This window comes from Triticum urartu, chromosome 5A (assembly GCF_056163025.1).
Source record: "Triticum urartu cultivar PI428250 chromosome 5A, HENAU_Tu73, whole genome shotgun sequence".
Classification (NCBI taxonomy): Eukaryota; Viridiplantae; Streptophyta; class Magnoliopsida; order Poales; family Poaceae; genus Triticum; species Triticum urartu.
In genome coordinates this window covers 618,397,397-618,420,421 of record NC_141877.1, presented here as the reverse complement: position 1 = coordinate 618,420,421, position 23,025 = coordinate 618,397,397, and positions in this window count along the sequence as shown.

The window sequence follows — 23,025 nt, the reverse complement described above, 5'->3', positions numbered from 1 at the left end:
GTTTAGATATCTAGTGACATCTTTCAAGTGGCGTCCAAAGGGTGTATCTTCATCCGGTTGCATGAACTTGTTCCTTGCATCCGCCATCCTAAAAGAGTAGAGAAGATGAGGAGTCAGAATGAGAAGAGTGAGTAGTGATCTAGGGCTTTAGCTTAGTGGTCGTGTCCTACAGTCAGCGTGTGCTCTGATACCATCTTGTAGCGACCAGACCTCAAACGGACCAATCTCTGTGCATCAGTGTCATCCCTGGATCAGTAATGCTGACACGCACAGTACTTGAAGGATTTATAACAGAGTAGCAATCACACACTTATTACATTGAGTGTCTCAAAAGAGAACTTATTACAATGAATATGACCTAAGGCCATCTAATAACGATAACAGCGGAAGGCTTGGAAGATTGGTGAGTCCATCAACTCCGGCGGCATCACTGAGTATAGAACCACGACCTAAAGGCACCTTACTCGTCATCTGAAAAGTCTGCAACATGAACGTTGCAGCCCGAAACGGGTCAGCACATGGAATATGCTGGCAAGGTAACACATAGAGATTAATGGAAGAATAAATCTATACTACATGCATATTTGGCCGGTGGAAAGCTCTATGGTTACATTTTTGCGTAAAGCCAATTTTTCCCTACTGCAAAGGAATAAATTTTATTTAACTATCATGGTGGTTGTTAAACATTGAGAGTGTAGACACCCTCTCAATCCCAATTAAGCATCAACATTAAAACCCAACAATATTAATTAAAGTAACATGATGAGATTCACATGATAATCCAAGTACTAGATACTCAAGTTGTCCATAACTGGGGACACGGCTAACCATGATTATTTTATACACTCTGCAGAGGTTTGCGCACTTTTCCCCACAAGACTCGATCTCCTCCATTGGGGTTCTCGCACTACATGATATTTGAGAAACGGATGACCGAGACATAGTCTTTCAGAAGCGCTAGCACCTTACGAACGGGTAGACCGTATCAACCTACATCCCCTACATCTGCTAGTCTACCACTGTAAGAGTTCGCATGACTTAGTCAACTATGCTAGAGCCCATAGTAGCTTGTGGCTGCACACGGAAGTTTCTAGTTTGAATAATCTCATGATCCCTTTGAGCCTGAGTGGCGGTCCAAAAGAAAACAGGAAATCGCTGGAATACCCAGGTGCCTCAGTCCACCCAGATGTGTGTTTAAGTTGCCACCTTAGATAAACCATTAATTGAAAAATCTCACATCTATCATGGATACACTCACCCAATCCACGTCTACTAGCATAGGATGACAATATAAGCAAACGTAGAAGTAACTCCCAAAGGTTTGATAATGAAACAGGTAATAGGTACTACCTCATCTACTTCCCAAAACCCACAATTTAATTTGATCCTAATCATGCAATTGTTTGAGGATTGATCTAATGCAACAAAACTGGGTAGTAGGAGGTATGATCAAAGTGTTACTTGCCTTGCTGATGATCCGCGAAACCTAGCGATTCGAAGTAGCAAGCGGCGCAATCCGGGTACTCTATCGCAAACAAACAAGCATACAATAAGTACTCATCTAATGCACGGGTAAAACTCAAATAAGAGATCAAACCAGAAAGTTCAACTTAAGAACTCCGGTTGGCAAAAAGAATTAAATCGAACGAAACAACGAAAGACAAACGGCAAAAGAAACAAACTTCGTTTACTATTATGGATCTAGGTCCTTTTACAGAAGCAAAAACTTGTTTGAGTTGGTTAAACGAAAAGAGGGTTTCGAGACGAAACTCCAGGCGCTTGAATCGCCTGATTCCAATAAACGAGCGAAAAGTTATACTAGAACGAAAATCGGATCAGAAATCACGATCAGAAATAATCATGGAAAATCCGAGAAAAAGAAAAACGACGAACAGATTAACGAACGAACGTTCGTTTTCTGTAACTAAACGATGAACGCGTCCGTTAAAACGAACGAACGAGCTAACATTCGCTAAATAGACTAAACCGGAAAAAACCGATCTAACTAAAAAAATGAATCGAAAAAAATGATCGAAAACCGGCGAAAAAACCAAACGGTTTTCCGGGAAAAACCGGCGGCGGCGGACCTCGGCGGCGGCGGGCGGCGCCGGCGGCTAGGGCGCAGCTAGGGTTAGGGTTTGGTGCGGGGTGGGCTTGGGGCTCGGGGTCGGCTCCTTATAAAGGCCCGGCGGACAGAGTCCAGGCCGATTACGGCCCAAGGTCAGTTTCGCGTTTTTTTAAAAACAAATCACGCAGAAAAACAAACAAAATAAATACTAAACGGACTCCAAAAATCCTGAAATAAATTTTCCCCGACTTCTAAAATCAAGCCGCACAGGATGAACATTTATTTGGGGCCTAAATGCAATTTTGAAAAACGCACATTTTTCCTAAATTCAAATAAAATAGCAAATGAATCCAAAATAAAATCTTATTTGATTTTATTATTAAATCCTCAATATTTCTTTATTTTGGGAAAGTCATTTTACTCCCTCTCTCATATTTGTATAATAGAAATAATTGAAGATAAAATAAATAAAATCAAATGATCCTATTTTCAAAATTTGAGAAAACTCAAATATGAAAAAACGAAATCCCCAACTCTCTTAGTGGGTCCTTGAGTTGTGTAGAACTTCTAGTATCAGACCAAAGGCAAATAAAATATGATATGTAGTGATGATCTAATGTATAACATTTCAAATTGAAAATTTGGGATGTTACACACCGGATCTGGGAGTAGGAATAACCTGTCCTCGAGCAGGAAGCATGTGGGGGATCTCCTTGGTCAGGTATCTGGCCGCACGAAGCTTCACAATGTACTCCTCTGTAATAGAGGAGGCCACCCATCGGCCCTGTGGGCTGGGTCCGGACATGATTGGGCAGCTTGAAGCAATGAAGTCGAACCTCGGGTGCTAGAACTCGAAGTTGGAAGGGCTGAGGAAAGGGTCGGCGCAAAATAAGGCGGCCCTTGGCCCCTTTATAAAGGCAACGGATATCGAATGCCTCCTCCTAAGCCTGAAAACCCGCCTATTCCGAAGGGATCATGCCAATGGAACGGTTGGGTTACCCACACCTGTATTGATGAGAATCCCGCAATAAGGGAACATGGTCTCTGTTTCGACAAGACGTGCCAATAAAAACCGCGCCTCGAAACATGGAACGGCAAGACAAGAAATGGTTCAAAATAATGACCGGGCAAGCATGATGTCACATTACAAAAAGTTGTCGGCAGATTGGATTCGTGATATATTATACTCTCCGCGGTTGTGCGTGGTACTAGTGTTGCAGATCCGGACACGTTCGTCACGTACGAAGACTATCTTGGAGTATTCGGAAAGGGGAACCCGCCTTGCAATGCCGAAGACAATCTACGTGCCGGACACCTCGTCATTGAAGCCTGGTTCTGGGGCTACTGAGGGAGTCCTGGACTAAGGGGTCCCCGGGCGTCCGACCTATTGGACATGGGCCGGACTGATGGGCTATGAAGATACAAAGACCAAAGACTCTACCCATGTCCGGATGGGAGTCTCCTTGACATGGAAGGCAAGCTTGGCATCCGAATATGAAGATTCCTTTCTCTGTAACCGACCTTATGTAACCCTAGATCCCTTCAGTGTCTATATAAACCGGAGGGCTAGGTCCGTAGACATAGATCCTCATAATCATAGTCAGACAGGCTAGACTTTTAGGGTTTAGCCATTACGATCCCGTGGTAGATCAACTCTTGTAATACTCATATTCATCAAGATCAATCAAGCAGGAAGTAGGGTATTACCTCCATAGAGAGGGCCCGAACCTGGGTAAACATTGTGTCCCTTGTCTCCTGTTACCATCGACCTTAGACGCATAGTTCGGGACCCCCTACCCGAGATCCGCCGGTTTTGACACCGACAGGGGTGTCTAGGTTGCCCAAAAATGGCAGGAGGGGGTCTATATATGGGGAAGGTTAGGGTTTGAGGGGGTTTGAGGCCGTCTCGGAGCCCTCCGATCGCGATCTGACACACCGGTTGAGAGGGGAGGTTGGTTGGGCCTAGGTGGGGTTAGTGGGCTATGTAGGAGAGGTATCGGGCTGAGAAGAGAGATGGAAATGCATCCCGACAAGGTTTCCGGAGACCAAAAACGTCCGACGGTTTAACCGACTATAATGCCGCTATAGTTATCCGTTGGGGCGTCAAACGGACTCCGAATGCGATGAAATTTGGCAGGCGGTCTACCGACAACATAACAACACTGCATGACAACTTTCATCCCATTCCGAGAACATTTTCCGGCCACTTATAAAATAATATTTCGGATGTGCCGCGGGCGCGTGCGAGTGTGTCTGAGCTTAGAATGGACGACGGAGAGAGCTGGCAGATCCGGACGGATGCAAGTTTTGAAAACATGAGGATGCAATGCAGATGATGACATGATGAAATGCAACAAACGAATAAAACACACGGCTGACACGCAAAACATGGAAGGCAACTGGGAAGGCATCTGGAGCATCTGTCTCGGGGCGTCACAACTCACAACACTCCTCCACTTACAAGAGATCTTGTCCAAGATCTAAGGATGGCACCAGAGAGAAGCGGGAGAGGAAGAGGTAAAACAAAGTTGCTTCTTAGACAAAAGAGTGAAACCAACGAACCTTGAGAGGTTAAACAAATTAAAAGAAGGAATCCAACAAAGATGCAAGAAGTTGAAAACACTCTGTTATAAAAGAGGAACAAGGAACATTGTGAGAACCTTGTAGGTTGAAGGACATAAAACGAGACCTTAACGGATCAAAAAGAATATGAAAGCATACCGGTAGAAAAGAGAAACAAGGAACACCATGTGAACCTTGGAGTTTGCAAAGCTATGAATGACGAGAACAATGGACAAGAAGTACATGCAAGCACTCCGGTTGAAACGAGGTGTACAAGGAACGATAAAGATCAATTGCGACAACACTCTGGTTGGAAATGGAAGGCATAGAATATGAACTTGGCAAAATGAAAGCACTTGGATGAGACTCCTGTTAGAAGAGGAATGATAGACACAACACTCCAGTTAAAACAAGATAGAGAAGGAATAAGAATGATATAATTTGGACAGCACTCCGACTGTAAATGGAAGGAATTTAACGTGAACTTGACAACATGAGAGGATACTTGATGAAATCAACAACATACTGCCTCCGGAACTATTGAAAGAATGGCACAAGGGGTAAGAAAGATTTCAGACATCACTCCGGTTGAGAAGGGAGGCAAAACTTGATAAGATGAGAGAACTTGAATGAAGGACACGACACTCCGCTTGAATGGATAAGCAAAGGAAAGAACATGATATTTTAAAAAAATGGGATGATGGGTCGAAGAGTACAACATCACAATGCCTCTAAAATGAAAGAATAGAAGCTAGATCGTTAGGAAGAAAGAAAGTAGAAGAAAATGATAACTTCTACCACAAATGAATTTGAAGGCATCCTTAGAAAGAAGGATTGAATGGAGTTGTTGAAAATTAAACAACAAAACAATAAGGTTGTTGCGGGCTTACGGAAAACGTCTCAAAATTATGAGGTGAAATTCTGCCACTAACGGAAACAATAGATTGGATTGATATCAACAAGGAGACGAGAAACGTATTTCACTGGGAGGATAAATGAAGAACTTGGGTCATTTATAAGCACCATAAATAGCAACAATCCTTAGGGAAAGCTTTAGGTGAAATATAACCCAAGATAACTCCAATGAAGAGATTGATGGGTTGCAAAGGATCTCGTGAACGAATCGAAAATGATGGGTTTAAAATATGTCATTCCAGACAACTTGTGAATCATGAAACATGAAGGGAAATTGTCAAGAGTGACATAACACCACCTCACATGATAAGGTAGAAAGAATTGCACTTCGGAAGGCAAGATGAAGAATGCTTGAACTCCGCAAACAAAACATGTGTTGGGCACCATGTTTATTTTAGAGTATAGCTTGGCGGATCTTAGCTTCGAGAGAAACCTTGAAGAACAATTGAGGAATGAAAGGAATCCTTGACGAACCACCATGCCGAGCCTTCGTGAGAACTCCACTAATAAAAGAATGATCAAATGAAAGGAAAGCTGAAAGAACTCTGGTAATAAAAGGATGATAGAAAGAAAGAGAAGTTGAAAACACAAGGTGAATCCTTGCAATGGTTTTGATGGAGCTTCACGACGAGTTAACTGAGAGAGCTTGGCACTCTGGAAACAAAAGATGAAAAACTTAGCACCGGCAAATTGATATCGTGAACGAACTCCAGAAGAAGGAATTAACCACTTGGATGAATAAAGAATACGAATTATGTTATGCGCATCCTTCACCAATTTAAATTGATGACGAGCAATGGTTTTGACATACTACTTATTCTTCTTGAAAAGATTGAAGAGAGAAATAGCGCAACTTGGGAAGGTCTTCCATGAACCACCAGTAGAATTTGGAAAGAATGAATGAATTGATACAATAACAACAGAAGAGGAATGTTGGATGGACCATCGTAAGGATTAAAAGAACGAACGAAGAAAATGATCGCATCACCAGGAAGAATTGGAAAATGAACGAAGATACTTGAGAGAATTTAGATACAAGTGAACGAAGAGATCCTGAGCTGATTAGAGAATACTTGAATGATGCACCGGTAAGATTGGAGAGCGAGAGCTGAAAGATGGAATGAATAATTCTGAGATGATGGGCACCGGAGAATCAAACTGAAAAGACTCCTGAACTGCTCTGGATGGGTGAAAAGAATTCTCACAATCGAAAAAATTGTGAGAGGATAGTATAAAGCTAGAGCTACGCATCTTCAAGAGGACGGAGCAAGATTGAAGAGAAACTCTTCTTCGGTCTTAAAAATTCGAGAATGACGACGAGAAACACCACCATGATTTGTTGAGATACTCCGGGAGAATGAAAAACAAAGAGGTTGAGCCAACAATGAAAATTAATTTGAAATCGATCTTGGGAAAACATCTGACTGATGAAATTCATTCTTACATCAAACTTCGAAAGGAATTTGGGAATAGCTCCGGGAAAATTATAAGAGTCAGGTAAGATCTTGGAAAAAGACCTGTGGGTTAGGGCCCACTCAAGAGATACACCGTTGAACGATTTTAAAAAGAGACTGTGCCAGTTGAATTAAATGGATCAAAAGATATAACAACCTCGAGATATATTGAACGAATTGGAATGAAAACACGAATCTCCTGAGATATCTTCAGTACTCCAGAACTAATGAATAACAAGAAGTGAAAGAATTACGAGGTGCACCGGTGTGGCAAAACATTTGAAACGAGGAAAAGGATATGATCAACACCGAAAACTTGAATTGAATCCACCGGAGAGAATATGAGGATGAAGAATGATAAACTCGAAGCTTCCTTAGTATATTCCTGAGAATCACCGGATAAGAACATTGATGGAAAAGAATGGAGAGACTTCCCATCAATAAAAAAATATACTTGATAAGAAACCTAAGTCCTTGAAGACAAAGGGGGGATGGCGGGAAAACAAAGGCAACTTGGGACGTATGAAACAAACACCGTTGAGAAAACTTAGAATTGATCTTGCGGATGTTGAAAATGATCGGATCCACTTGAAGAGAAGCACGTCGGTTGGAAAAGAATTAACATGACAATCTCGATTATCATGAAGGATTAGTATTCACATAGAAATGTGAGAACACCACTTAGGAAAGGTATGGAATCAACACTTGACATTGAAGCAACTCGAATACCACAACTCAAAACAAAACAAAGGATTGGCTTAGGAAATAAGCCAGAAAAACATATGATAGACCCCATATCGTATCATGTGTTTGTTGGAAAGAATTCCTACGTGATACTTGAATGCCCACCTAAAAACTCCCGAAACTTTCTGGTTATGCAATCTGGTGTTGGGGATACAGGGAGGCACAATATATATCACACAACTAGCAAGCCCTATGCTCTAACTGTATCCATCTGTCAACACATAACCAAGAAACTTTCGGAAATCATGTACCTAAACCTTCAAAAAACATCTGTTATACGAGTTATGGCAATACTCCCGAACTCCCGCCCCAGTACTAGGTGGCGTCGAGGTTATATCACCAACAACTTCATAAAAGATATTTTCGATGTCGGCGAACTCAGGTATTCCAGAACTGCAACGATAAAATTGTGACGACAACACCTCGGAGCTCAACTCCCCAGGACAGTGCCACAACCCCTAAATGTCAGGAGGCACCAAGAACAATGTTCTCTTCACAAGAATATCGGAACGATCCCAAGATACCCGCGTGATCCTAAAAAAAGTCATGAAATTTGAGGAGAGGAAAGTCAAAACATCTACGTCAGGAGGCCTCACCAGAGCAACGAAAGGACTGAGGAGTAAAAAGAATCCTACTCTCTGATATATATAATCCTAAGACTCAAAACATTTTTGTTCTAGACTCAACAACGTCAGTGATTTGATCCAGCAGGGGGCTCCTAAGTCGGGCATGGCTCTGATTACCAACTTGTAACGCCCACTATACGGCTATATCTCCCACGTGTCGAGGCATGACTTAGAGGCATAACCGCATTGTAGTTTTGTCGCAAGAAGGGTCTTCTTCACACAATCACATGTAATGAACAAGAAAGGGATAATAGAGAGTTGGCTTACAAGCGCCACTTCACACAATACTTACATAATTCATACATCATCCAAAATACACACATAGACCGACTACGATTAAAACCAAATGAAAAGAAGATAACCCCAAATGCTAGATCCCCGATCGTCCCAACTGGGCTCCACTACTGGTCATTAGGAAATGAAACATAGTAACGACCAAGTCCTCGGCGAACTCCCACTTGAGTTCGGTAGCAACACTCGCACTGGCATCACCGGCACCTACAACTGTTTGGTAGTATCTATGCGTCACGAAGACTCAGCAATCTCAAAACCCATGAGATCAAGACTATTTAAGCTTATGGGTAGGATAAGGTAATGAGGTGGAGTTGCAGCAAGCGCTAAGCAAATATGGTGGCTAACGTACGCAAATAAGAGTAAGATGAGAAGCTACGCATCGGTCGTGAAGCTAGAAATGATCAAGAAGTGATCCTGAAACTACTTACGTTCAAACATAACCCAAACCGTGTTCGCTTCCCGGACTCCGCCGAAAAGAGACCATCACGGCTACACACGCGGTTGATCCATTTTAATTAAGTCAAGTGTCAAGTCTCTACAATTGGATATTAACAAATTCCCATCTGCCACATAACCGCAGGCATGGCTCTCGAAAGTGTATACCCTGGTGTCCCAACTTAGCCCATCGCAAGCTCTCACGATCAACGAAGGATATTCCTTCCCCCGGAAAGACCCGATCAGTCTCGGAATCCCGGTTACAAGACATTTCGACAATGGTAAAACAAGACCAGCAAGACCGCTCGAATGTGCCGACAAATCCCGATAGGAGCTACACATATCTCATTCTCAGGGCACATCGGATGAACACTACGTACGGCAACCGAAGACCCCGGGTGAAGGGGTGGCACCGCAAGTGGATCTAGGTTGGACCAACACTCAATGGAGCACTGGCCCAGGGGGTTAAATATAGATGACCCTCGGGTTTGCAACCCCAAGGGAAAGTTATAGGCTGTTAGGAAAATGTAAAACCAAGGTTGGGCCTTGCTGGAGGAGTTTTATTCATAGCGAACTGTTAAGGGGGTCCCATAACCCCAACTGCGTAAGGAACGCAAAATCAAGGAACATAACACCGGTATGACGGAAACTAAGGCGGCAAGAGTGGAACAAAATACCAGGCATAAGGTCGAGCCTTCCACCCTTTGCCAAGTATATAGATGCATTAATTAAAATAAGAGATAATGTGATATCCCAACATATCCATGTTCCAACATGGAACAACCTGCAAGGCACCTGCAACTAGCAACGCTATAAGAGGGGTTGATCAAAAGCGGTAACTTAGCCAAACAACGGTTTGCTAGGAAGGTGTGTTAGAGGCTTGACATGGCAATAAGGGAGGCATGATATAACAAGTGGTAGGTAGCGCGACATAGCGATAAAGCGAACAACTAGCAAGCAAAGATAGAAGTGATATCGAGGGTAATGGTCATCTTGCCTAAGATCCTGCATGGAAGACGAACGAGTCCATGAAGAAGACAAACGGACGTAGTCGAATGAATCCTCACAACTCCGGAACGAAACTGAAGCTAACGAGAGAAACAAACCAGAAAGAAGCAAGCAACATGGTAAACACACAAGCATAAACATGGCATGATGCACAACCAAGGATGATGCATGTCTGCTTTAATGAGGCATGGCATGGCAAAATGCAACAAACAACACTACAAGTTAAGTGGAGCTCAATATGCAACGAGTTGCATATTGACGAAACACCACATTCGATTATTTAGTTCTCTCCCTTTTATGTACCCAACAATATTAAATGTTATTAAACATGGCAAGGGGTGAAGCATAAAGAAACTATCTATTTATGCAAGTATAAATGAGGCCAGAAATAACAAACAACAATCCCGGAAGATCCCATCAGCATATTTTAGATTTGGTATTGTTCTGCCCTAAACCATATTTTAGAGGTGTTAAACATGCAAGATATGTTCAACATGTTAAATTATGCATTTTTCTACCCCATTTACATATAAAGCTTATTAAGTTTGGAGCTATGGTTATTTAGTTGTGAATTAAATCATTTTAACATGGCAATATGCAAAATAAATGCAAACAGCAGTCTAAACATTTTAAACATGGATGGGAGTTGGATATTATGAAACTAGATTAAATTCTAGGTATTTTACATATATGAAGTTTTTACATGTGATGCACGGTTGGTGAGTTATTAAATGCATGATGACTAGGGTCTTTTCTGTAAAACTGCACTCTCTGGAATAATAGCTAAATCGCAGAGGCGGGGGAAAATGCAACGGGCTGAAACTGGCAGGCCCAAAAGTGCACAGGGGAGGCTGCGGGCGGCTGGTCACGTTGGGCCAATAGGCCAGCTGGGGATGCGGTGGCCCACGCAGCAGGGCAAGGCGCGGTTGGGCCTTGGCGCTCGTCCCTGCTGGCGGGATCGAACAAGGTGGAGGGGTCAACACTCTAGGACAAGCAGGGCTTGCTGGTCGTCTCGTTCGTGAAGCAGGGGATGGCGGCTGGCGATGCGGGATGCAGGGCACGGTGGTGAGACCAGCGGAGGAGGTCGGGGCGGCGGCTCCAGGGCGCCCTCGGCCAGATCTGGCCCTAGGGACCCTTTCCCGACGCCGGTGATGCCCGGTGACACGAGGTCGACCGGATCTAGTGACAACAGTAGCGACCAAGGAGGGGCATCACCTGCAATAGAGAGAGAGAGGTGAGCGGTGGGAGGAGAAGAGAGGGAGAAGAGGCATGGACGGCGGAGCTCCGGCCTGGGAGAGCTGCTGGTCGCTGATGGGAGGAACTCGGGCGGGCAGTGGGGTCTGGCGAGGCGGCACCGCGGGCGAGCTCCAGTGGGCGGAGAAGCGAGGCGAGGTAGCGAGCGCAGGGCTCGGGCACAGGGGTGCGCGAGGGGCGCGGCCCGGTTGCGGCCCGGGTCGGGCTCCCCGTGGGCCTGTAGGGCCGCGGCGGTTGGAGCGCGGGGGAGGCGACGTGGAGGCGGGGGATAGGTCGAGGCGTGGTCAGGTGGAGGCGCCGGCGAGTGGCAGATCTGAGGTGGAGGCGCATGGAAATTGAGGGGGGAGATGGCTAGAGGTAGGTGGAGGGTCTAGGTTGCCCAAAAATGGCAGGAGGGGGCCTATATATGGGGAAGGTTAGGGTTTGAGGGGGTTAGGAGGGGTTTGAGGCCGTCTCAGAGCCCTCTAATCGCGATCTGACCCACCGGTCAAGAGGGGAGGTTGGTTGGGCCTAGGTGGGGTTAGTGGGCTGTGTAGGAGAGGTATCGGGCTGAGAAGAGATGCGGAAATGCAGCCCGGCAAGGTTTCCGGAGACCGAAAACGTCTGACGGTTTGACCGACTATAATGTCGCTATAGTTATCCGTTGGGCATAAAACGGACTCCGAATGCGATGAATTTTGGCAGGAGGTCTACCGACAACATAACAACACCGCATGCCAACTTTCATCCCATTCCGAGAACATTTTCGAGGCACTTATAAAATAATATTTCGGACGTGCCGCGGGCGCGTGCGAGTGTGTCTGAGCTCAAAACGGACAACGGAGAGAACTGGAAGATCCGGACAGATGCAAGTTTTGAGAACATGAGGATGCAATGCAGATGATGACATGATGAAATGCAACAAACAAATAAAACACACGGCTGACACGCAAAAGATGGAAGGCAACTGGGAAGGCATCTGGAGCGTTGGTCTCAGGGCGTCACACTTTAAGAAGGTCGTTATCTACATGGGCCATAGGCCTAAAAGTGTCACGGGCCATTATCAGATGGGCTATAAGCAGGCCAGATTCAACGCGGGATGTAATTAGGCCCAACTTTTACACGGGCCATTAACAGGCTGATAGGCCAGTTGGGCTGAAATTTATCCACGAAGACTACGGGCCGTTAAGAGGCCTAAAGTTACTTCGGACAAGAAATAGCCCAGTTTTTGCATGGGCCGTTAAAGGGCCTAAAGTTAAACCGGGCCGACAACGTCCTAGATGCACCACGGGCCGCTAATAGGCCAAAACTATTATCGGGCCGAACTAGTTAACGGGCATTTAACAAGCTGAAATACAAACCTGTCTTAGAATGGGCACAAAAGAATAGTGGCCTGTTAACGGGCCTGATCCCATATGGGCCGTAATTTGGCCCAAAACATAGCAGGCTGTGAACGGGCCTGATCTGCTATGGGCCTCAATTTGGCCCAAAACATGGCAGGCTGTTAATGGGCAGCCCACTAGTGTGTGAAAAAACATGGTGGGCCTTTAGCTGGGCCGACCTTTTCACCGGAATGGGCCTCTAGTGGGCCGTGCCATGTGTTGACGTATCATAGGCCCTCTTGTCCAATGTGTGGATGACATCTGTCCCATCGGTGAGCAAACACGTGTTTCCTCCGGCTAATGAGAATTTTACACGTGGAAAATCCCCATTGGTCCGGGTTGTTAACGGGTTATCGGATCCAAAACCAGACCCGGTAGCTTAACAGTGACCCATTACGGTCGATGCCATGTGTCGGTTACCCTTGACGAAAGCACTTCTATGACACGCGATTTATCGTCATGGAAGTGGACACTTCTGTGATGATAATTTTGGTAATGTCATGGAACACTTCTACGACAGCACGGGTATGACTATCTTGATTCTGTCATAAAATCGTCATGGATGTACATGCATGACAGAAAACGTGACCTACTGTGACAAACACACATCATGGAAGTGTATTTTTTGTAGTGGAAGGCAAGATTTTGTTGCCAAGAATGCAACATTTCTAGAGAAGGAGTTTCTCTTGAAAGAAGTGAGTGGGAGGAAAGTAGAACTTGATGAGGTAGTTGTACCTTCTCTCGAATTGGAAAGTAGCACATCAAACAAAACCGTTCTCGTGATTCCTACACCAACTAGAGAGGAAGCTAATGATGATGATCATGAAACTTCAGATCAAGTTACTACTGGACCTCGTAGGTCGAATAGAGCGCGTTCCACACTAGAGTGGTACGGTAATCCTATCCTGGAAGTCATGTTAGTAGACCATGACAAACCTGTGAACTATGAAGAAGCTATGATGAGCCCAGATTCTGATAAATGGCTTGAGGCCATAAAATCTGAGATAGGATCCATGTATGAGAACAAAGTGTGGACTTTGGTGGACTTGCCCGGTGATCGACAAGCCATTAAGAATAAATGGATCTTCAAGAAGAAGACAGACGCTGATGGTCATGTCATGATACGTCTCCAACGTATCTATAATTTTTGATTGCTCCATGCTATATTATCTACTGTTTTGGACTATATTGGGCTTTATTTTCCACTTTTATATTATTTTTGGGACTAACCTATTAACCGGAGGCCCAGCCCAGAATTGTTGTTTTTTGCCTATCTCAGTGTTTCGAAGAAACGGAATATCAAATGGAGTCCAAACGGAATGAAACCTTCGGGAACGTGATTTTCTCACCGAATATGACCCAGGAGACTTGGACCCTATGCCAAGGAAGCTTCGAGGTGGGCACAAGGTAGGGGGCGCGCCCTATACCCCCAGGCGCGCCCCCCACCCTCATGGGCCCACCGAAGCTCCACCGACGTACTTCTTCCTCCTATATATACCTATGTACCCTCAAACGAACAGATACGGAGCCAAAAACCTAATTCCACCACCGCAACTTTCTGTATCCACGAGATCCCATCTTGGGGCCTGTTCCAGAGCTCTGCCGGAGAGGGCCGTCATCACGGAGGGCTTCTACATCATCATAGCCTCTCCGATGAAATGTGAGTAGTATACCTCAGACCTTCGGGTCCATAGTTAGTAGCTAGATGGCTTCTTCTCTCTTTTTGGATCTCAATACAAAGTTCTCCCCCTCTCTCATGGAGATCTATTCGATGTAATCTTCTTCTTTTTGCGGTGTGTTTGTTGAGACCGATGAATTGTGGGTTTATGATCAAGTCTATCTATGAATAATATTTGAATCTTCTCTGAATTCTTTTATGTATGATTGGTTATCTTTGCAAGTCTCTTCGAATTATCAGTTTGGTTTGGCCTACTAGATTGGTTTTTCTTGCCATGGGAGAAGTGCTTAGCTTTGGGTTCGATCTTGCGGTGTCCTTTCCTAGTGACAGAAGGGGCAGCAAGGCATGTATTGTATCGTTGCCATCGAGGATAACAAGATGGGGTTTATTTCATATTGCATGAATTTATCTCTCTACATCATGTCATCTTGCTTAAAGTGTTACTCTATTTTTAACTTAATACTCTAGATGCATGCTGGATAGCGGTCGATGAGTGGAGTAATAGTAGTAGATGCAGAATCGTTTCGGTCTACTTGTCACGGACGTGATGCCTATATACATGATCATGCCTAGATATTCTCATAACTATGCTCAATTCTGTCAATTGCTCAACAGTAATTTGTTCACACACCGTAGAATACTTATGCTCTTGAGAGAAGCCACTAGTGAAACCTATGGCCCCGGGTCTATTCTCATCATATCAATCTCCATCACTTTAATCTTGCTTTGCTTTTTTACTTTGCCTTTTACTTTTCACTTTGCATCTCTATACCAAAAATACTATCTATCAGATCTCACTCTCGTAAGTGACCGTGAAGGGATTGACAACCCCTAATCACGTTGGTTGCGAGTAGCTATCGTTTTGTGCAGGTACGAGGGACTTGAGCGTGGCCTCCTACTGGATTGATACCTTGGTTCTCAAAAACTGAGGGAAATACTTACGCTACTCTGCTGCATCATCCTCTCCTCTTCGGGGAAAACCAACGCAAGCTCAAGAGGTAGCAAGAAGAATTTCTGGCGCCATTGCCGGGGAGTCTACGCAAAAAGTCAACATACCAAGTACCCATCACAATCCCTATCTCTCACATTACATTAGTTGCCATTTGCCTCTCGTTTTCCTCTCCCCCACTTCACCCTTGCCGTTTTATTCGCCCTCTCTTTCTCCTTCTCCTTCTCCTCCTCCTTTCTCCGTTTGCCTTTTTCTCGCTTGCTTGTCGTTATGTCTGAATTTGGGGAAATTATTGCCGATATGGACAATAATAATATCATGGAGAATTCCGATGCTCCTACTGAAGAACCCCCTACCTTGCATACAAAAAAATTTCGTGTTGGTAGTGGTAATACTATTGGAAAAGGAGTTATCCAAGATTTCTTTACTTGTGCCAGTGCTTTGCCCTCTATGGGCGGTTCTATTCTTCATAGAACTAGTAGTCTTGCGGACGCTATTGCCATGGTTATAGTTGAACTTGAAAGATAATTTATGCACATGCATCCTTGCATCCAACGAATCTTCTTAGAATTCTCTAACATTGAGCATTCTTCTGTTAAGCGTGCCGCTACTATCTTTTTGGCTCATGAGTTTAGATTTATAATAAAAGAGGCCAAAGAAATCTTTGCGCATTATAGGGTGGATGCTAGCCATCCTCCCATTGAAGCTATTCTTTTTAATCAAGAAGACATGATGCGTTTGCAATCTTTAGATCATATTGCTTACAATGAAAATCTTAGGAAAAAGGTTCCTGCCGATGTTCTAGTTGATAAAATTTCCGAGCTTAATGATGATTTTGCTATACAGAATAATGGACTAGGTTTTCCTCTTGAATGAAGGCTTGTAGCTTTTTGCCAAAAGAATGCTTTTAATGATGAATTGGTTGTGCAATACAAAGGGCCTAGGGAGGCACCCATACCTCCCGAGATTGATCTTGGGGACTTTTGTCCCATTAAATTTAGCCCTTTTGATTACTTTTGCTTGCCTCAAAGAAAACTTGTTGCTTAACATAGAGAATATGAAAGAATTTTTCATGATTTGCCATACCACTATTATGGCAATACCTAGATCTATCCTCGCTTTTATGCCTAGCTAGGGGCGTTAAACTATAGCGCTTGTTGGGAGGCAACCCAATTTTATTTTTAGTTTTTTGTGTTTTTCTTCTGTTAGGGAATAAATAACCCATCTACCTTCTGTTTGGATGTGGTTTTGTGTTTTAATTAGTGTTTGTGCCAAGTTAGACCTATTGGATCTTCTTGGATGATAGTTATTTGATCTTGCTGTAATTTCCAGAAACTTTGCATTCAGTGCCCGAATTATTAAAAATCATCAGAATGTGATAAAATACTGATTCCTATTTCTGCTGATCAATAAACAAATTGTCTAGGTCTGCCAATTTTGGTAGATTTTTTGGAGTTCCAGAAGTTTGCGTTAGTTACAGATTACTACAGACTGTTCTGTTTTTGACAGATTCTGTTTTTCGTGTGTTGTTTGCTTATTTTGATGAATCTATGGCTAGTAAAATAGTTTATAATCCATAGAGAAGTTGGAATACAGTAGGTTTAACACCAATATAAATAAATAATGAGTTCATTACAGTACCTTGAAGTGGTCTTTTGTTTTCTTTCTCTAACGGAGCTCACGAGATTTCTATTGAGTTTTGTGTTGTGAAGTTTTCAAGTTTTGGGTGAATTCTTTTGATCGATTATGGAACAAGGAGTGGCAAGAGCCTAAGATTGGGGATTCCCATGGTACCCCCGAGATAATCCAAGGACACCAAAAATTCAAAGCTTGGGGATGCCCCGGAAGGCATCCCCTCTTTCGTCTACTTCCATCGGTAATTTACTTGGAGCTATATTTTTATTCACCAACATTATATGTGTTTTGCTTGGAGCGTCTTGTATTATTTGTGTCTTTGTTTGCTAGTGTGCCACAATCATCCTTGCTGTACACACCTTTTGAGAGAGCCATACATGAATTAGAATTTGATAGAATACTCTATGTGCTTCACTTATATCTTTTGAGCTATGTAGTTTTGCTCTATGTGCTTCACTTATATCTTTTGAGCGTTATAATTTTGCTCTATGTGCTTCACTTAGATATTTTAGAGCACGGTGGTGGATTTGTTTTAAAGAAACTATTGATCTCTCATGCTTCACTTAAATTATTTTGAGAGTCTTAATAGCATGGTAATTTGCTTAATAATAACATGCTTGGTATTCAAGATTTGTGAAACTTTCTTTTGAGTGTGTTGAATACTAAGAAAAGTTGGATGCTTGATAATTGTTTTGAGATATGGAGGTAGTAATATCAAAGTCATGCTAGTAGAGTAATTGTGAATTTCAGAAGTGCTTGAGTTAAAGTTTGCAAGTCCCGTAGCATGCACGTATGGTAAATGTTATGCAACAAATTTGAAACATGAAATGTTATTTGATTGTCCTCCTTATGAGTGGCGGTCGGGGACGAGCGATGGTCTTTTCCTACCAATCTATCCCCCTAGGAGCATGCGCGTAATGCTTTGGTTTTTGATGGCTTGTAGATTTTTGCAATAAGTATATGAGTTCTTTATGACTAATGTTGAGTCCATGGATTATACGCACTCTCACGCTTCCATCATTGCTAGCCTCTACGGTACCGTGCATTGCCCTTTCTCACATCGAGAGTTGGTGCAAACTTCGCTGGTGCATCCAAACCCCGTGATATGATACACTCTTTCACACATAAACCTCCTTATATCTTCCTCAAAACACCCACCATACCTACCTATTATGGCATTTCCATAGCCATTCCGAGATATATTGCCATGCAACTTTCCACCATCCAGTTTATCATGACACATTCACCATTGCCATATTGCTAGCATGATCATGTAGTTGACATAGTATTTGTGGCAAAACCACCGTTCATAATTCTTTCATACTTGTCACTCTTGATTCATTGCATATCCCGGTACACCGCCGGAGGCATCCATATAGAGTCATACTTTGTTCTAGTATCAAGTTGCAATCATTGAGTTGTAAATAAATAGAAGTGTGATGATCATCATTCAATAGAGCATTGTCCCAAAAAAAAGAGAAATGCCAAAGGAAAAAAGGCCCAAAAAAGGAAAATAAATAAAAAGGGGCAATGCTACTATCCTTTTTCCACACTTGTGCTTCAAAATCTTCATGATAGAGAGTCTCGTGTTTTGTCACTTTCATATACTAGTGGGAATTTTTAATTATAGAACTTGGCTTGTATATTCCAACAATGGGCCTCCTCAAGTGCCCTAGGTCTTCGTGAGCAAGCAAGTTGGATGCACACCCACTTAGTTTCTTTTGTTGAGCTTTCATACATTTATAGCTCTAGTGCATCCATTGCATGGCAATCCCTACTCCTTGCATTAACATCAATCGATGGGCATCTCCATAGCCCATTGATTAGCCTCGTTGATGTGAGACTTTCTCCTTTTTGTCTTCTCCACATAACCCCCATCATTATATTCTATTCCACCCATAGTGCTATATCCATGGCTCACGCTCATGTATTGCGTGAAAGTTTATGAGTTTGAAATTATTAAGGTATGAAACAATTGCTTGGGTTGTCATCGGGGTTGTGCATGATGAGAGCATTCTTGTGTGACGAAAATGGAGCATGACTAAACTATATGATTTTGTAGGGATGAACTTTCTTTGGCCATGTTACTTTGAGAAAACATAATTGCTTTGTTGGTTTGCTTGAAGTATTATTATTCTCTATGTCAATATGAACTTTTGTCTTGAATCTTTCTAATCTGAATATTCATACCACAATTAAGAAGATTTGCATTGAAATTATGCCAAGTAGCACTCCGCATCAAAAATTCTCTTTTTATCATTTACCTACTCGAGGACGAGCAGGAATTAAGCTTGGGGATGCCTGATACGTCTCCAACGTATCTATAATTTTTGATTGCTCCATGCTATATTATCTACTGTTTTGGACTATATTGGGCTTTATTTTCCACTTTTATATTTTTTTTGGGACTAACCTATTAACCGGAGGCCCGGCCCAGAATTGCTGTTTTTTGCCTATTTCAGTGTTTCGAAGAAACGGAATATCAAACGGAGTCCAAACGGAATGAAACCTTCGGGAACGTGATTTTCTCACCGAATATGACCCAGGAGACTTGGACCCTATGCCAAGGAAGCTTCGAGGTGGGCACGAGGTAGGGGGCGTGCCCTATACCCCCAAGCGCGCCCCCCACCCTCGTGGGCCCATCGAAGCTCCACCAACGTACTTCTTCCTCCTATATATACCTACGTACCCCCAAACGAACAGATACAGAGCCAAAACCTAATTCCACCACCGCAACTTTCTGTATCCACGAGATCCCATCTTGGGTCCTGTTCCAGAGCTCTGCCGGAGAGGGCCGTCATCACGGAGGGCTTCTACATCATCATAGCCTCTCCGATGAAATGTGAGTAGTTTACCTCAGACCTTCGGGTCCATAGTTAGTAGCTAGATGGCTTCTTCTCTCTTTTTGGATCTCAATACAAAGTTCTCCCCCTCTCTCGTGGAGATCTATTCGATGTAATCTTGTTCTTTTTGCGGTGTGTTTGTTGAGACTGATGAATTGTGGGTTTATGATCAAGTCTATCTATGAATAATATTTGAATCTTCTCTGAATTCTTTTATGTATGATTGGTTATCTTTGCAAGTCTCTTCGAATTATCAGTTTGGTTTGGCCTACTAGATTGGTTTTTCTTGCCATGGGAGAAGTGCTTAGCTTTGGGTTCGATCTTGCGGTGTCCTTTCCTAGTGACAGAAGGGGCAGCAAGGCACGTATTGTATCGTTGCCATCGAGGATAACAAGATGGGGTTTATTTCATATTGCATGAATTTATCTGTCTACATCATGTCATCTTGCTTAAAGTGTTACTCTGTTTTTAACTTAATACTCTAGATGCATGCTGGATAGCGGTCGATGAGTGGAGTAATAGTAGTAGATGCAGAATCATTTCGGTCTACTTGTCACAGACGTGATGCCTATATACATGATCATGCCTAGATATTCTCATAACTATGCTCAGTTCTGTCAATTGCTCAACAGTAATTTGTTCACCCACCGTAGAATTCTTATGCTCTTGAGAGAAGCCACTAGTGAAACCTATGGCCCCCGGGTCTATTCTCATCATATCAATCTCCATCACTTTAATCTTGCTTTTCTTTTTACTTTTCCTTTTACTTTTCACTTTGCATCTCTATACCAAAAATACCAAAAATACTATCTATCAGATCTCACTCTCGTAAGTGACCGTGAAGGGATTTACAACCCCTAATCGCGTTGGTTGCAAGTAGCTATCGTTTTGTGCAGGTACGAGGGACTTGAGCGTGGCCTCCTACTGGATTGATACCTTGGTTCTCAAAAACTGAGGGAAATACTTACGCTACTCTGCAGCATCATCCTCTCCTCTTCGGGGAAAACCAACGCAAGCTCAAGAGGTAGCATGTCACCATCTACAAAGGTCGACTTGTCGCAAAAGGTTTTCGACAAGTTCAAGGGGTTGACTACGATGAGACCTTCTCACCCGTAGCGATGCTTAAGTTAGTCTGAATCATGTTAGCAATTGCCGCATTCTATAATTATGAAATTTGGCAAATGGACGTCAAAACTGCATTCCTTAAATGGATTTATTAAAGAAGAGTTGTATATGATGCAGCCATAAGGTTTTGTCGATCCTAAAGGTGCTAACAAAGTGTGCAAGCTCCAGCGATCCATCTATGGACTGGTGCAATTATATTGGAGTTGGAATATACGCTTTGATGAGGTGATCAAAGCGTCTGGTTTTATACAGACTTATGGTGAAGTCTGTATTTACAAGAAAGTGAGTGGGAGCTCTGTAGCATTTCTAATATTATATATGGATGACATATTGTTGATTGGAAATGATATAGAATTTCTGGATAGCATAAAAGGATATTTGAATAAGACTTTTTCGATGAAAGACCTCGGTGAAGATGCTTATATATTGGGCATCAAAATCTATAGGGATAGATTGCGACTCTTAATAGGACTTTCACAAAGCACATACCTTGATAATGTTTTGAAGACGTTCAAAATGGATCAGTCAAAGAAAGGGTTCTTGCTTGTGTTACAAGGTCTGAAGTTAAGTAAGACTCAAAGCCCAACCACAGCAAAAGATAGCGAGAGAATGAAAGTCATTCCCTATGCCTCAGCCATAGGTTCTATAAAGTATGACATGCTATGTATCAGACCTATTGTATAACTTGCCATGAGTTTGGCAAGGGGTACGATAGTGATCCAGGAGTGAATCACTAGACAGTGGTCAAAGTTATCCTTAGTTACCTAAGAGGACTAAGGAAATGTTTCTCGATTATGGAGGTGATAAAGAGTTCGTCGTAAAGAGTTACGTCTATGCAAGCTTTGACACCGATTCGGATGACTCTGAGTCTCAATCTGCATACATATTGAAAGTGGGAGCAATTAGCTAGAGTAGCTCCATGCAGAGCATTGTAGACATAGAAATTTGCAAAATACATACGGATTTGAATGTGGCAGACCCCTTGACTAAACATCTCTCACAAGCAAAACATGATAACACCTTAGTACTCTTTGGGTGTTAATCACATGGCAATGTGAACTAGATCATTGACTCTCGTAAACTCTTTGGTGTTAGTCACATGGCGATGTGAACTATGTGTGTTAATCACATGGCGATGTGAACTAGATTATTGACTCTAGTGCAAGTGGGAGACTGGTGGAAATATGCCCTGGAGGTAATAATAAAATGGTTATTATTATATTTCCTTGATCATGATAAAGGTTTATTATTCATGCTAGAATTGTATTGACTGAAAAATTAAATACATGTGTGGATACATAAATAAAAAGCTTGTCCCTAGTGAGCCTCTATTAGACTAGCTCGTTGATCAAAGATGGTTAAGGTTTACTAACCATAGACATGAGTTGTCGTTTGATAACGGGATCACGTCATTAGGAGAATGATGTGATGGACAAGACCCATTTGTTAGCTTAGCATATTGATCGTTCAGCTTATTGCTATTACGTTCTTGATGTCAAATAAATATTCCTTCGACTATGAGATTATGCAACTCCCGGATACCGGAGGAATGACTTGTGTACTATCAAACGTCACAACATAACTGGGTGATCATAAAGATGCCCTACAGGTATCTTCGAAAGTGTTTGTTGAGTTGGCATAGATCGATATTAGGATTTGTCACTCCGTGTATCGGAGAGGTATCTCTGGGCCCTCTCGGTAATACACATCATAAGAAACCTTGCAAGCAAAGTGACTAAGGATTTAGTTGCAAGATGATGTATTACAGAATGAGTAAAGAGACTTGCCGGTAACGAGATTTAACTAGGTATGAAGATACCCATGATCGAATCTCGGGCAAGTAACATACCGATGGACAAAGGGAATTATGTATGTTTTCATAAAGGTTCGACCAATGAAGACCTTCGTAGAATATGTAGGAACCAATATGGGCATCCAGGTCCTGCTATTGGTTATGACCAGAGAAGCATCTCGGTCATGTCTACATCATTCTCGAACCCGTAGGGTCCGCACGCTTAACGTTCATTGACGACATAGTATTATATGAGTTATGTATGTTGGTTATCGAATGTTG